This window comes from Pleurodeles waltl, chromosome 4_2 (genome assembly GCF_031143425.1).
Source record: "Pleurodeles waltl isolate 20211129_DDA chromosome 4_2, aPleWal1.hap1.20221129, whole genome shotgun sequence".
Lineage (NCBI taxonomy): Eukaryota > Metazoa > Chordata > Amphibia > Caudata > Salamandridae > Pleurodeles > Pleurodeles waltl.
In genome coordinates, this window is record NC_090443.1 from 958,553,474 (window position 1) to 958,569,218 (window position 15,745).

Sequence of the window (15,745 nt, forward strand, 5' to 3'; positions counted from 1 at the left end):
GAAACATATGTGAGGGATGGGTGATAGAGAGATGCAGAGCACTTTTTCCGAGTGGTAGTGAGGAAATCTGAGGAGGTCATCGGTGGGAGAGGGAAGGGGGCAAAAAAGACTGTCGCACCAGGCACCACCAGCGCTGAAGCCGCCCCTGCATACAAACATCGAACATGCTGTCCTTGCAATGGCTGTTCTAGCAGAGCTTACCAACTCCATTCGTTTCTCCTCTGTAAGGAAGGTGGGTGGTATGTCCCAATGACACTGGCTCTCTTTTCCATGCTCTCTCTCACTTTATTTGTAGTCCCAAAGAGGGGCAGGAACAAACTGAAAAGTCTAATATTGTCAGACAGCTGAATGCCAGGTAAATTCTAGCTCAAGCAGCAGCAATTATATTTAGTTAAATATTACATAACATCAGCAACAATTCATAAAATTAACATAAACAGACTTAGCCACAACATAAACCGCTAGAGTTACAATCAATCAATCAATCATAAGATTTATAAAGCGCACTAATCAACCATTAGGGTCTCAAGGCACTGGGGGGGGGGGAAGCTACTGGTCGTAAAGCCATGTCTTTAGGTGTTTCCTGACAGTTAAGAGGTCTTGGGTCTGGCGAAGGTGGAGCGGTAGGGAGTTCCAGGTCTTGGCGGCCAGGTGGGAGAAGGATCTTCAGTGCGGTGGATGCGGGGAACTGAGGCGAGGGCGAGGCTGGCGGAGCGAAGGTTGCAGGTGGGTGTGTGGAAGGTGGGTCTTTCGTTGAGGTAGGTTGGGCCTGTGTTGTGGAGGGCCTTGTGTGCGTGGATGAGGAGCCTGAAGGTGACCCTCTTTGGTATTGGTAGCCAGTGTAAGTCTCTGAGGTGGGGGGTGATGTGGTGGCGGCATGGGACATCCAGAATGAGTCTGGCGGATGTGTTCTGGATTCTTTGCAGCTTTGTTTGGAGTTTGGTTGTTGTTCCTGCATATAGGGCGTTTCCGTAGTCCAGTCGGCTGCTGACCAGGGCTAGGGTGACAGTTTTCCTGGTTTCAACAGGAATCCACTTGTAGATTTTGCGGAGCATGAGGAGGGCGTTGTAGCAAGAAGAGGAGAGGGCGTTGACCTGCTGAGTCATGCTGAGTGTGGAATCCAAGATGAATCCCAGGTTGCGTGCGTGGGTGGTGGGAGGTGGTGCAGATCCTAGGGGGGTGAGCCACCAGGAGTCGTTCCATGCTGAGGGGTTGGCTCCGAAGATGAGGATCTCTGTCTTGTCTGTGTTTAATTTGAGGCGGATTGCTTCCATCCAGCTGGCGAAGGCTTGGAGTCCATTGTGGAGGTTGTTTTTTGCAGCTGTAGGGTCTTTTGTGAGGGAGAGGATTAGCTGAGTGTCGTCTGCGTAGGAAATTATGTTGATGTGGTGTGTTCGTGCGATGTTGGCGAGTGGGGCCATGTACACGTTGAAGAGCGTGGGGCTGAGAGATGAGCCTTGGGGGACGCCACAGATGATACTGGAGGCTTCTGATATGAACGGTGGAAGGCAGACTCTCTGGGTTCTGCCTGAAAGAAATTATGAGATCCAATCGAGTGCTTTATTGCGGATTCCGGCGTTATGGAGGCGTGTGCGGAGAGTGTGATGACAAACCGTGTCGAAGGCTGCGGAGAGGTCCAGGAGGATCTCCGGATTGGGAGGTGTCTTCCAGGAATTGGGATAGTTGGCCGTTCATGATTTTTTCGATTACCTTGGCTGGGGACGGGAGGAGGGAGATTGTTCGGTAGTTCTTCGGGTTGTCTGGGGCTGCCTTGGGTTTTTTCAGCAGGGCATTGACTTCTGCGTGCTTCCAGCTTTCTGGGAAGGTGGCTGACTTGAAGGAGCTGTTGATGGTGTTGCAGAGGTGGGGAGCGACGATGATATTTGCATTATTGAAGATATGGTGTGGGCAGGGGTCCGATTGTGATCCGGAGTGGATGGAGGCCATGGTGTTGGCGGTGTCTTCTTTGTGGACGGGGGTCCAGGTGTGGAGGAGGTGGGTGTTGCTTGGGGGATTGGGTTCGTGGGTGTTTGTAGTCAGCTGGTGGGTCTGGGGGTTGAAGCTGTTGTGGATTTCTTCTATCTTTCTAAGGAAGTGGGTTGCGAGGGAGTTGAAGAACTCCTGTGATGGCGGGGGATCGTTGGAGCAAGTCTTGGGAGCGGAGAGCTCTTTGATGATGCCGAAGAGCTCTTTACTGTTGTGAGCGCTAGTGTCAATGCGGTTTTTGAAGTGGGTCCTTTTGGTGGTGCGGATCAGTTGGTGATGTTTGCATATGGCATCCTTGAATGCGATGTGGTTGGAGTTGGTAGGTTCTGTATATTACAATATATAACTATAGTCTTTGCAAGGTTTAACACTGAATGCTTGGCTGTGAAAAAAAATCTTTACTACTCAAAATATATTAAGAGATTACTAGGGTCCCGCTGTAAGACTCAAAGATAGGCTTCCATTAAAAAAAGGCAGATGCAGCATGTTTAAAAAAAAATATTAATAATTGTTTAGCTATATGGAGTGTTGCAAGTACTTGCGTCCTAGTCATGAACTGCGGTTTCTAGTCGCTTAGTAATACTACCATATGCTATTCAATCACCTCTGAATGGAGGTCTACATCTCCTATCTTTAAGGGCAGAGATCTCTGTCCTGACTGTGGGCATCTCTGCACACGGATGTCTATATCTTAGCAGTAGATGTGGGAAGAATGGGGGAGTGGCTGGAAATGGGGAATTCTTACTACTACATTGGAGGAATGTAGGGAGGACTAAGATGGGTTGAGGGAAGTTTAGAGAAGAACATACACCCACCCACAAAAGAGTTAGGGCCAGATGTAGGTAGGAAAAAATTAGCGAGTCGGAAATTGCGAGTCATTGCGACTCACAATTTCCGACTCGCTAAATGGTATCCAAGAAGAAAAAGCGACTTCAATTTGCGACTCGCAAATGAAGTCGCACCGCAGATTGCGAGTCCGCAGTTTGCGACTGCGCTAAAAACGAACACGAGTGGGTGTCGCAAATTGCGACTGTGCCGCAAATTGAATGCAGGTGCAGCAGAACACTCTGGAAAACACTTCCTGGCTCTTGATGATGACATCACAGCCAGGAAGTTTACTTATACACCTGGGAGGAGGGAGGACCACACCCATTTTAAACTGCTGAACTGCCAACAGGGAGAACAGCAGCTACCATGGCAGACACTCCTAGTAAGCGAAAATTTAAATTTGCTGAGAAAGAACTGGAGGTGCTGACTGAGGAATGCTGGCAGCACCATGAACAACTTTTTGGGAGGGAAGCCCTCAGTGTGCCAGAGGTGGAAAAAAAAAAGGATTTGGACTGAAATACAGGACTAGGTGAACTCCATGGGTGTGAGCCACCGGAGTATCGAGGAGCTGAAAAAACGGTGGTATGACCTGCACTCCCGGACCAAGGAGAGGGTGACAGAGCGGCTCCGGGAGATGAGAGGCACTGGAGGGGCACCATCCACCATACCACCACCCACACCCCTGGAGGAAAGAGTGGAGGAGACCTTGGAGCCAGAGGTAGTGTCCGGGATGGGAGAGCTGGACACGTCAGCGCCAGGACCATCAACCGGTGAGTACCATGAGACATGCATGTACACCCATATCTGCCATACCCCCACCCACCTAGTACACAGCAGCATGCACAACCAAAATAGCTCCATTTCAGAGTAGCAACCACCTGCATGGCGCATTATGGGCAATGTAGTCAAGTAGGCAGTTGATAGGCAACAGTTTATTAGGAAGAAGATAACAGATGGTAGATACTGACAGTGTGTTCCCTATGTCCCACAGGTCTCCCACACTACACCACCTCCAGCCACAGCGTCCAGGGGCCACAGGTCAGCCACCAGCCAGCACAGGACTCAGGACCAGCCACCACAGGGACCTGCACCACCCAAACGCAGTCCCCTCCTGATGCACCAGTGGCCATACTGGAGAGTGAGCCAGCACCCGGTCCCAGCCACAGTGCCGGTGTACAGAACACAGAACCTCCACTGCGTCGCAGGCGACGTCTAAATGTCCCTCCAGTGCCACAGGGTGAAGAAGGGGACGCCTCCATGTCCGCCGCCGAGGCTGCACTCCTACGTGGTCAGCGCCTGCAGACACGGGAGATAAGGAACATATCAGGGGCCATGCGGCGCATGGAACAGAACCAAAACACAGGGCTGCAACTGGTACACACGGAGCTGCAACAGCTAAATACCCATGTTGGTGACCTTGCGCTCTCAATGAGACAACTGGTGTCAGAACTTATCACTGAGAGACAGGGTGCAAGGTGCCGTGACAGGCAGCTCATCCACCCGCTGGACCGCATGTCTGCCTCCATTGTCCGGCTGGCTGTGAACACCACTGGGCTGTCACGGCGCACGGTCAGCCTCCAGGTGGACATGGGCCACTTTGCCGGTGATGTGGCATGTGGGCTGGGATGTCTCAGCCACGCAGTAGATCTAATGGAGGCACGACAGGTGGCTAGGGGCGCGGCAGACACGCCGCAGGACAGCGAGGAGGGCTCCACCGTTAGCAGTGTCTCAGCCACAGACACCAGGGTGTTGCGCAGTGGTAGCGCAAGGCAGGGCACTGCTGACACACCAGGAACCAGCCATGCTGGGCGAGCACGGCGTAGACTGTGAGCTACACACTATCCTTGAGTGGAGGCACATGAGGTTAATGTGTCCTCATGCCAGGTGGACTTTTACAGCCCCTGAACTGTAGTTTATGTAAATAGTTTTTTGGTGCACATTATTAAATTCCTTGTTTGTTCCACTTCACACCTGGACTCTTTGTGTGTGACATTAGTGAGTGTGGTGACAGTTAGCACGTACCTTCCAAAGTATTGGTTTGCAATGTGGTCCCGTCTCTGTCTGCCTTGATTTGCAATGCTTCTATCCCCATGATGGCGATGTGGTAGCTCTTGCTCGTCATCCTCCGAATCTGGGTCTTCTGGGGTGAGAGGTAGCCCACGTCTGGTGGCAATGTTGTGCAGTATAGCGCATGAGCCAACGATCTTGAAAGCTGTTATTGGGGTATACTGGAGGGCACCTCCACTTCTGTGGAGGCATCTGAATCTTGCCTTCAGCAGTCCAAAGGTCCTCTCTATGATATTTTGGGTCCTCCTATGTGCACTGTTGTATCGCCTCTCTGTCTCATTGCTGGGTGTTAAGTACGGGGTAAGTATCCATGGTCGTAGTGCATATGCACTGTCACCTGTTTGGCACAAAATGTACAATGTTAGCAGGGCATGGATGTGTTCCACATTGACCTGTGTGTATGTCTTCAAGGTGTATTCAGCTATACCTAGGAGGAATCCGTCTCCAAACTCCCCACGTTCTAGGCGTTGGTGTATCCCACTGTGCCTGAAAATGTAGGAGTCATGTGTACTCCCTGGAAATTTGGCAACCATGTCAGTGATAACATAATGGGCGTCACATACCACCTGGATGTTCAGTGAGTGGGTACACTTCCGGTTGCGGAACAGATATTCCAGATTGGCAGGAGGGCATATCTGTATATGTGTCCCGTCTACACACCCTATGACATGGGGGAAGTTGGCAATCCTGTAGAATTCCAACTTGGTGCTGTTGATTTCTGCCTCATTCCTGGGTAGGTATATGTATCTGGACATGTGTGTGAGTATGGCATCTAGGAATGCTCTGAAGAACCGTGAGAGTGCCCTTTGGGATACCCCACCTGCCACGGCAATGACCCCCTGATAGCTACCCGAGGCCAAGAGGTGCAGTGAGCATAGCACTTGCACATGTGTGGGGATGGCGCAGCCGAGCACAGTCTGGCGTTGGAGCTGCGGATTGGGTAGTTCTATTAAATCTAGGATTGCTGCACTGCTAAGTCTGTATTTGTCATGAATCTCCTCCTCAGTTTGTTGGAAAAGTGTCTGCCTGGTTCTGTATATCTTCTCCTGTCTCTGGATCCTCCTCCTCCTCTGCTGTGCGGCGTGGACTCTCCTCCTCCTTCCTATCACATATATCTCCGCCATCTTGAGTAACCCAGGTGCCTTCTGGGTCTCCTTTTATACTTTGGTTCTCGTTACCACCTGCTCTGAGTTAGTGGTAAATTGGAAGTGCAAAATGGGCTTTTTGCGACTAGTCGCAATTTGCAAGTGGCTATTGCATTTGGGTTGCGACTCGCAAATAGCGATTTCCTATTTGCGGCTCGCAAAATGGGGTCGCTATTTTTGCGAGTCGGTAATGGCTCGCATCGCATTTTGCGAGTCGGAAATGGGATTTTTGCATCCCATTTCCGATTTTGCGGGGTCGCAAATTGCGATTCGGACCATTTGCGACTCGCAAAATGTTGCTACATCTGGCCCTAAGTCCATTCCTATTAACAAACTACGGGGCATGTATATACTCTGTTTGTGCTGGATTTGCATATTTTTTTTACGCAAATCCAGTGCAAACTTAACTCCATATTTATATTTTGACGCTAGACATGTCTAGTGCCAAAATATTGGAGTTAAAGTCGTTTTTTGCCTACAGAAATCTAGCTTGCGTCATGGAGGTGCAAGGTAGGCGTTCCCAGGCAAAAAATGACTCAAAGGCCCTACCACCTTGTTTATCCTCCTGTGCAAAAATCACGCACAGGAGGTGGAGGGCCTTAAATAATGGCGCTAAGCCTGATTAGCACCGTTATTTAACACCTGGGTCAGGGCAGGCGTTAGGGGACCTGTGAGCCTTTTTCCATGGTCAGAGACCATGGAAACTGCCCACAGGTGCCCTTCCCTGCCCCCAGGGACACCCCCACCCTCCTGCACCCACACATGGAGGACACCTAAAGATGCGGGGACCCATCCTAGGTAAGTCCAGGCAAGTATTGTTATTTTTTTCGAAAAGTGCCATAGGGGTGGCCTAACTTGGGACCCCCTACATGGCACTGTGCACTTAAGTCCTCTGGGCATGGCCATTGGGCTGGGGGGCATGACTTCTGACTTTACATAGACAGGAGTCATGTCCATGGGGGTTGTGCGTGGAAATAATGACGCTAATCAGGTTAGAGTCATTTTTTTAAAATCTAACCTGACTAGCGCCATTCTTTCACACACAACCTCCAGTTTCCCCTACGCCTCCTCCACCCGGTTATATCAATAATTTTGTCAATAATTTTGACACTAACTGGGCCTTACTGCCGGCTAGCATCATAGTTTAAATATGATGCCCATCTGGCGTCCAGGAATGGCGCTAGCAGGCGGTATACTTTTTGACTGCGCTAATGCAGGTTTGCGTCAAAAAGTATAAATCAGGGCCTACATGTTTTAAGCTACTACAGACAAAAAGGATCCAAAACAGTTTTAAATATTCTCCAGCTTGAACACGGTGTGACATGCTTATTAGCTATAAAACAATACATATGATGTAGCAGCAGTTGCGTTGTTTTGTAATCATTTTGTAATCATTTGCATGCATTCAACACACATGGGTCACCTACAAAAGGACCACAGAATTTTATTTTATTTAGCATCTGAAGCCAACAGTTCAAGCAATAACATTCCTGAAAGTGAAATCTGTGTTGGTTCTAGTCAGAAAACAAGTGTCCTTTGAAAATACCCAACATTTACTGCCCTGTCCTATCAGTGTGTGGAATGAAGTTAAGTGGCCCCAGACTCTGCTCCACTGTAATTTGAATCATTCAGGGGAGGGACTGGAAATAACTTGAACACTTAGGCCCATATTTATACTTTTTTAGCGCCGCATTTGTGCCGCTTTTTGACGCAAAAGCGGCGCAAACTAACAAAATACAATTGTATTTTGGTAGTTTGCGCCGCTTTTGCGTCAAAATGCGACGCAAATCCGGCGCTAAAACAGTGTGAATATGGGACTTAATTCCGTTAACGGGCAATTCTGCATGATAAAGGGTAGGCATCACTGGTGATCAGTGAAAATGTACACATGCACAAGGCGCCTCAATCACATTCAATCAATCAGTGTATTTGTAAAGCGCAGCTATTAACCCGTTAGGGTCTCAAGGCACTTGGGGGGTGGGGGAGGGAGCACTAAGTGAAGGTCAGAGGGATATCAGGTGAAAATAAAACCGCCTTTGTCCTGAGAGGCCTTAAAAGCTTACTGTAAAAAAATACCACTGTATGATGAGTGGCTCTTAAATGTGTATCTTCACAGGGTGCATAAAGCAGGGATTCTGATGCAGGCGCACCAAAGGGCAACATCTGCCTTGTGGGCATGATAAGCTCAGATCTTACATTCCAGGCTTTGAAGTGAAGAAAACTAACAGGGGAGAGGGAGGGGAGGGAGCCTGCACTGTCTGCAAACCATGAACCCAGCCTCGGAAAAGATTCAGACAAAGCATCAGTGGGCCCCAGATGTATGTGAACTGCTCAGCACTGTAGAGCTCTCTCAGACGTTTATGTTTTTCTGAATGCATGCTGAACCTAGTCTGCATCAAATGCTGCCACTTTCTTCATGGATTGAAATGACATTTCACAGGCCTGTGCCCATTCTGTACAAATCAAGAGGACGGTGGAGCATGGGGAGCCGCAGAAGAGACAGTGCTTGAGAGCAACACAGAGCGCAGGGGAAGGAGGCGGGAGATGCATACAAGGAAGACATACAGGGAGTGCAGAATTATTAGGCAAATGAGTATTTTGGCTACATCATCCTCTTTATGCATGTTGTCTTACTCCAAGCTGTATAGGCTCGAAAGCCTACTACCAATTAAGCATATTAGGTGATGTGCATCTCTGTAATGAGAAGGGGTGTGGTCTAATGACATCACCACCCTATATCAGGTGTGCATAATTATTAGGCAACTTCCTTTCCTTTGGCAAAATGGGTCAAAAGAAGGACTTGACAGGCTCAGAAAAGTCAAAAATAGTGAGATATCTTGCAGAGGGATGCAGCACTCTTAAAATTGCAAAGCTTCTGAAGCGTGATCATCGAACAATCAAGCGTTTCATTCAAAATAGTCAACAGGGTCGCAAGAAGCGTGTGGAAAAACCAAGGCGCAAAATAACTGCCCATGAACTGAGAAAAGTCAAGCGTGCAGCTGCCACGATGCCACTTGCCACCAGTTTGGCCATATTTCAGAGCTGCAACATCACTGGAGTGCCCAAAAGCACAAGGTGTGCAATACTCAGAGACATGGCCAAGGTAAGAAAGGCTGAAAGACGACCACCACTGAACAAGACACACAAGCTGAAACGTCAAGACTGGGCCAAGAAATATCTCAAGACTGATTTTCTAAGGTTTTATGGACTGATGAAATGAGAGTGAGTCTTGATGGGCCAGATGGATGGGCCCGTGGCTGGATTGGTAAAGGGCAGAGAGCTCCAGTCCGACTCAGACGCCAGCAAGGTGGAGGTGGAGTACTGGTTTGGGCTGGTATCATCAAAGATGAGCTTGTGGGGCCTTTTCGGGTTGAGGATGGAGTCAAGCTCAACTCCCAGTCCTACTGCCAGTTCCTGGTAGACACCTTCTTCAAGCAGTGGTACAGGAAGAAGTCTGCATCCTTCAAGAAAAACATGATTTTCATGCAGGACAATGCTCCATCACACGCGTCCAAGTACTCCACAGCGTGGCTGGCAAGAAAGGGTATAAAAGAAGGAAATCTAATGACATGGCCTCCTTGTTCACCTGATCTGAACCCCATTGAGAACCTGTGGTCCATCATCAAATGTGAGATTTACAAGGAGGGAAAACAGTACACCTCTCTGAACAGTGTCTGGGAGGCTGTGGTTGCTGCTGCACGCAATGTTGATGGTGAACAGATCAAAACACTGACAGAATCCATGGATGGCAGGCTTTTGAGTGTCCTTGCAAAGAAAGGTGGCTATATTGGTCACTGATTTGTTTTTGTTTTGTTTTTGAATGTCAGACATGTATATTTGTGAATGTTGAGATGTTATATTGGTTTCACTGGTAATAATAAATAATTGAAATGGGTATATATTTGTTTTTTGTTAAGTTGCCTAATAATTATGCACAGTAATAGTCACCTGCACACACAGATATCCCCCTAACATAGCTAAAACTAAAAACAAACTAAAAACTACTTCCAAAAATATTCAGCTTTGATATTAATGAGTTTTTTGGGTTCATTGAGAACATGGTTGTTGTTCAATAATAAAATTAATCCTCAAAAATACAACTTGCCTAATAATTCTGCACTCCCTGTATGTGAAACACATGCATTCTCATTGAGCACTTCACAAAAAGATTTTCTGAAAATTTAGACAGTGGTGAAAGCATTGTCACCTTCTCTGAGATCCCCAGAAACACCTTCCAGCAGCTCTGACAAACAACAACAGAGGATCAGAGTGGCTAGATGGAGGAAGGGAATTAGGGAAGGTACGCCAGAGAGGGAGACCTGTGTGACAAAAAGGAACAAGCATTCACATTTCTTTGAGTTAGAGCTATTAGTGTTGTAAATTCATAACTGGACTTTTCTTGCCACATACAATAGTCAACCTTGCCTCATAATTTGGTCTTTTCCTGCCACATAATTCCGGTGGCACTGCATATAACTAAAGCACTTCCATTTACCGTCTTCCTCTATCTGCAGCCAAAATTAAAATGTTGGCATTTAGCATCCTATTATAAATATGCCATGTTAATTCCAATTGCCTACCATTTTCACCACCCCACCATCGGAGTTGCTGGCTGGCTAACATAAATTAAAAAAAAAGACACAAGATTGCCACGGAGAAGTAACAAAAAAAATAAACTAGAAAGTTCACCCAAACATATCGAGAGTGTTCAAACAGTCATAGCATAAAAAGTATGTTATGTTGGCTTGATTCATGGTCATAACTGCAATAAGGCAAGATTAATAAAACATATACAATTATCATATGAACCCAATAAAAACCTTTATCAGAAATAAATGATTGGCATTAGACTGTAATGCTCAAAACAGGAGGGACAAAGCTCAGCTCAACCGAAGGGACAATGACATGCTGGACAGACTAAAATAAATAAACACAGCAAATATAAACAAAAAACAACTGTGATTGACAAAACAAAAAGACGTTGGTAAGCAACGGGCCAAACGCGTAACTAGGCCAGCTTTCAGCATGTCCCCAATCCACCTTTGCAAGGAGACAGCTGTGCTGTATGGTAGGGTCCAACCTAAAAATGTACAAAATAATTATTAAGTAGATTGTTCACAAAAGCATTGCTAACTAAGAAAAATGGTACCTTAAATACTTTTGGAGTAAAACAAAATCTCACAATGAACTTGTTAAATGAAAAATACACATGAAGACGACAATGGAAAGAGCCAAATTTGTTGTGAAGACAAAGTGAGATATAAATATAACATAGATATTTCAAAAATCTTTGGAGAAATGAGCTCACCCCATAGAATTCCACAGAGTTCGATTGCATGACACTTTTTTGAGATGAATAATATTGACCATCAAAAATACTGCATCCAATACATTTACTATCTACTTTCCTAGACAAAACTTTCAGTGTAGTACTTCTGCCAATGTAGAGGATGCAATTTGTTTGTTGTGCAGTATATAATACATGAGCTATAGGTTGTATACCAGCTCATCAGGGAGAACATGTGTTTAATGGGCAGAGGCATCATTTTGAAGAACCAGGACACTATTTACTTTTCAGACCCTCGAATCATACAGGCCTCCCCCTCAAAAGGCTTATGTGCCTTGCTGCGCTCAGTGATACCGGTTTTGCTAAGTCCTATGTGTGATGTCGCGGAAGGCCAGCACCCCGACTCCAGCAATACTGCAAACCAGTGTGGAATAGTTGGGGGGAAAGCTGTGGGTGCTGAGAATAAAGCAAGACCTTTTGAGTAGTAGTGTGTCTAACCTTCATCCCAGGCCCTACTTCACACCTTCACACTATGTTTTCCACACATGCCCCTGTATAGACCCAGCCGAGGGGTGCATAATATTCAAAAACCCAAATCCAATAGTCATGTTAGACTGGACCCAGAAGTCCAAGAACAGCGTAGAGGGGATAATAGAATTAAGGAGGTTAAAAATCCAACCCCATCCTTACTCACAGAACCCAGACTTTTACCATAAAAATGATAACTAAGGCCTCAAACTGGGAGCCAGGACAAGAGACCCAATGCAAATATCTGATACTGTAGTTTAAAGGTCAACAGCCCTGGATTTAATACAAACAAAGAGCAAAACGAAAAGCTAGAACCTGATTCGAACTTATAGTGCTGGTTCTCTCTACCTTAGAGCATGGACGTCATTTAGAGGTCTCCAGGGGTCGTACCTGTGACCCCTGGCTTGCAACTTCTGGCACTGCCACTGCGACCCCTGGCCTCCGTGGCAAAATCAGGAACACAAGGGCAGTTATATCTATGGGCATCAGTTGGGTCTCCATCCTTCGTGTTTTCTCATTTTTTTGTTACATTGAAAGTGAATAATATTAAATTATTCACTATTTGCGTATTAAAATTGAGGACAATTAGCTGGAATGTGGCATACCCTGGCAGCTGAGGTGAGCAAAACAAATGTTTTAATTATTATCTTTTGTGTGTGCCTGCAGGTGAGTGTGTGCTTAAGTGAGTGAATTTGTATGTCTGAATGTGTAAGTGTGAGTGAAACTTGAAGGTCAAAGAGCGTGTGATGTCACTTCCGCTACTCCTGACATTTTGGTGAAAGTCAAAGAGCGTGTGATGTGACTTCCACTACCCCTGACATTTTGGTGACTTGACGTCCATGCCTTAGTGGCAAATATTCCCAGGGAACCCCTCTCAACCCGATTTCTACCTTTAGAGCTATGCTGGTTTCTGCTATCACCCTCGAGTAGGCAGGGAGACAGAGGGACTCAGGGAATGAATGAAACATTCGATATAATTAAAATGGAGCAATTCATAGTTGAGGGCAGGAAAAACAAGGACACAGTTGCCAGCTTGGATCGCAGATTCTTTTAATGAGTTTTCTGAGAAGAGTGAATGTACGAGGGCTAGGTTTGACAGCAGTTGGAAGAAAATTGATGGATGCAGAGTCTCTGTAAGTGTACCTATAAACAGTACTTCAAATGTAGTGATGTGACAGGTGCTAGGCACTGTCTGGCCGGCGTCCATCACCAGTGGTTTTGTGAATAGGTGAAACTTCTTGCTAAATTGCCTTGATCAGATAATCCCGTGACAGCTGACTGAATTGGTGGCTAATCAACCACTTGTGGGTAAACAATATGCATGTAAAATCCACATTGTATGAATCACTAACACCCAGTGGGGCTTATTCTCAAAGATAAGGTTGAACAAGTTACTTACCTTCGGTAAGTCTCATCCTCATAGAGATTCCATCTCGCCACAGAATCCTCACCTTCTGAATAATCTCCTGGTGTCAGATTGAATCCAAAAATTCTTAAGCAGTATCACTGCACAACAACAGATGGTGCCATGTACCAGAAAGAGCATTACAGAAAGTAAGTAATTTGGTTTTCTAATAGAGATGTCTAATGCAGATGCCTCACCTCTTGAACAGGTACTAAAGCAGTATCTTCCAGGTGGTGAATCTGTGAACTGACTCATATCAAAAAGTCCTGCAGGGCCAAACAAGCAGGGTGTCCTTTTTGACAGACCTGATTGTCCAGACAATAGTGCTTTGTGAATGTCAGGAGGGATTCCCACATGACACTGATGTGGTTGAGTGAGCCCGTAAGCCGTTTTGGGGCTGCTTTTGGGCAACTGCATAATAGATATTAATGCAGAGGACTATCCAGTAAGAGATGGCCCTCTTCTGCAGTGCCTTGTCCTTCTTTGCTCCTAAGAATCCAATAAAGAGCTAATCTTCCACCCTTTGTTCTCTCGTACAATCAATATAGAAACTAAGGACCCTTTTTGGATTCAATTGATGGAGTGTTTCCCCCTTCTCCTCCTTATAGGGTGAGGTGGAGCAAAGAATGCCGGAAGGGTGATATTTTGCCCTTCATGAAATGGAGTCACTAACTTCCAAAGGAAGGAGGCTTGACCCCCTAGAACAGAGGTCTTCAATCTGGGGGTCGCGACCCCCAGGGGGGCCGTGGAGTCCTGGAATGGGGGTCGCGCATTCCCCCAGCCGTTCCTCAAAATGCCTCAGCTAAGGAGGCCTTCCCAGGGCGTCTGCTTCCTGAATGAAATGCAAATGTGCTCTACCAGCTCATCTGCAAATGTAAAGGGTGTTTGGGAGCAGCTTTAAATGATCGAATCACTCAAAGCTTTGGGACGACAAATATTTATTCTTTTTGAGGGTAGTGCAAAGAGTTAACAACTACACTGTGAAGTGCATGCTTTGAATTGTAATTGTACTTCCACAGTGCTTACTTCACCTGGAGGTGTTGAAGAGACAGCTATTAAAAATAAAATAAAAAGGTATTGTATATGCTCTGGTATTACTTAAATCTACATTTTGGAACCACAGTTTTGTCTTAAACCTTTTTGTAGTGGCCTATCTTATACTGTGTGTAATGCAAGTATAAAATAATGCCTCACATATTCACAGTGCTTTCTGTCACAGGCTGTGACCTCATGGCAAAAAAAATACACAAGTCACTATTGTCAACTGCACTAACCAAGATTTAGGGCCAGATGTATCAAAGCTTTTTGCAATGGTGCGAATGTCCGTTTGCGAATGCAAAAAGCCATTTCAGAATGTATCAAAGGCATTCTGAAAGCAATTTTAAGGAATCGCTAAAATAGCGATTCCTTAAAATTGCGACCCTGTTTAGAGAGTCGCAAATGGCGACTCTCTAAATAAGAAATCGCAAATAAGGATTCCTTATTTGCGATTTCTAAAGCACATGTAAGAAGCAATTCCTTAATGCGAATTGGGCATTAAGGAATCTCTACTTACCACCAAGTTGAACTTGGTTGTAACCATGTGCAAATTTTAAAAATGCATTTTTAAAATGTACATGTAAAGCCCACATGCCCTTTTGGCATGTTGTATGGTGTTGTAGATATGGAGATATGCAGAAAGGCAAAGCAGCGCAAGCTGCTGCATTGCCTTACTTTGCGTCGAGGAGGCGTTCCATGGAAGTAGTGGTGGGTGTTCCCATGCAACATGCATGGATTTTGACGCTGCCCCAGATTTACAAAATCACGTAAACTGGAGCAGTGCCAAAACCTTACGCCTCCCCAGAGCAGGCATAATGAGGAGAAATGTTTTCATTTCTCTTTGTTTTTTCCTCTTTCCACGTGTGTTGCTATCTGCTGCACATATAGAAAGAGGTACAATGCCTCTCTGGATTGTTTTTGTGCTGGAAGGTGCCCCTTACTGCACAAATACAATCCTGCCTAAATTGGCGCTAGGCAACAATTGTGCGCCAGCGTGGGGGGAAAGGACAGAAATGCACTGTATTTCATAAATACGGTGCATTCCTGCCCTTTTGTATTGGCGTGGGGCAGTGTAGCAAGAGGACTTGTGGCACTGTCCTATGCCAAATCCTCATAAATGAGTACCTTTGTTTTCAGCCACACCCTTGACCACGCCCCCAGACTCACTGACCTTTGGTTTGCTAAACACTGTTTAATATTATTTCCTCACAGTAAAAATGATTTGCTGTGGGAAATGGGGACGTTTATTATTGTTGTTGATGATGAGGAGTACCAGGTTCTAGAAATTTTTATCAGAAGGGGGTCCTTACACCTAAAACTTTTTAAGAGGGGGTTGCGGCATCAAAAAGTTTGAAGACCTCTGCCCTAGAACCAGTTTACCTGGTTAGAGAGAGTGTTTTGGTGGAGAGGGCTTTCTGCTTGGTCACCCGGCGTGCCAGTGTTTTGGCGATGAGAAAGACT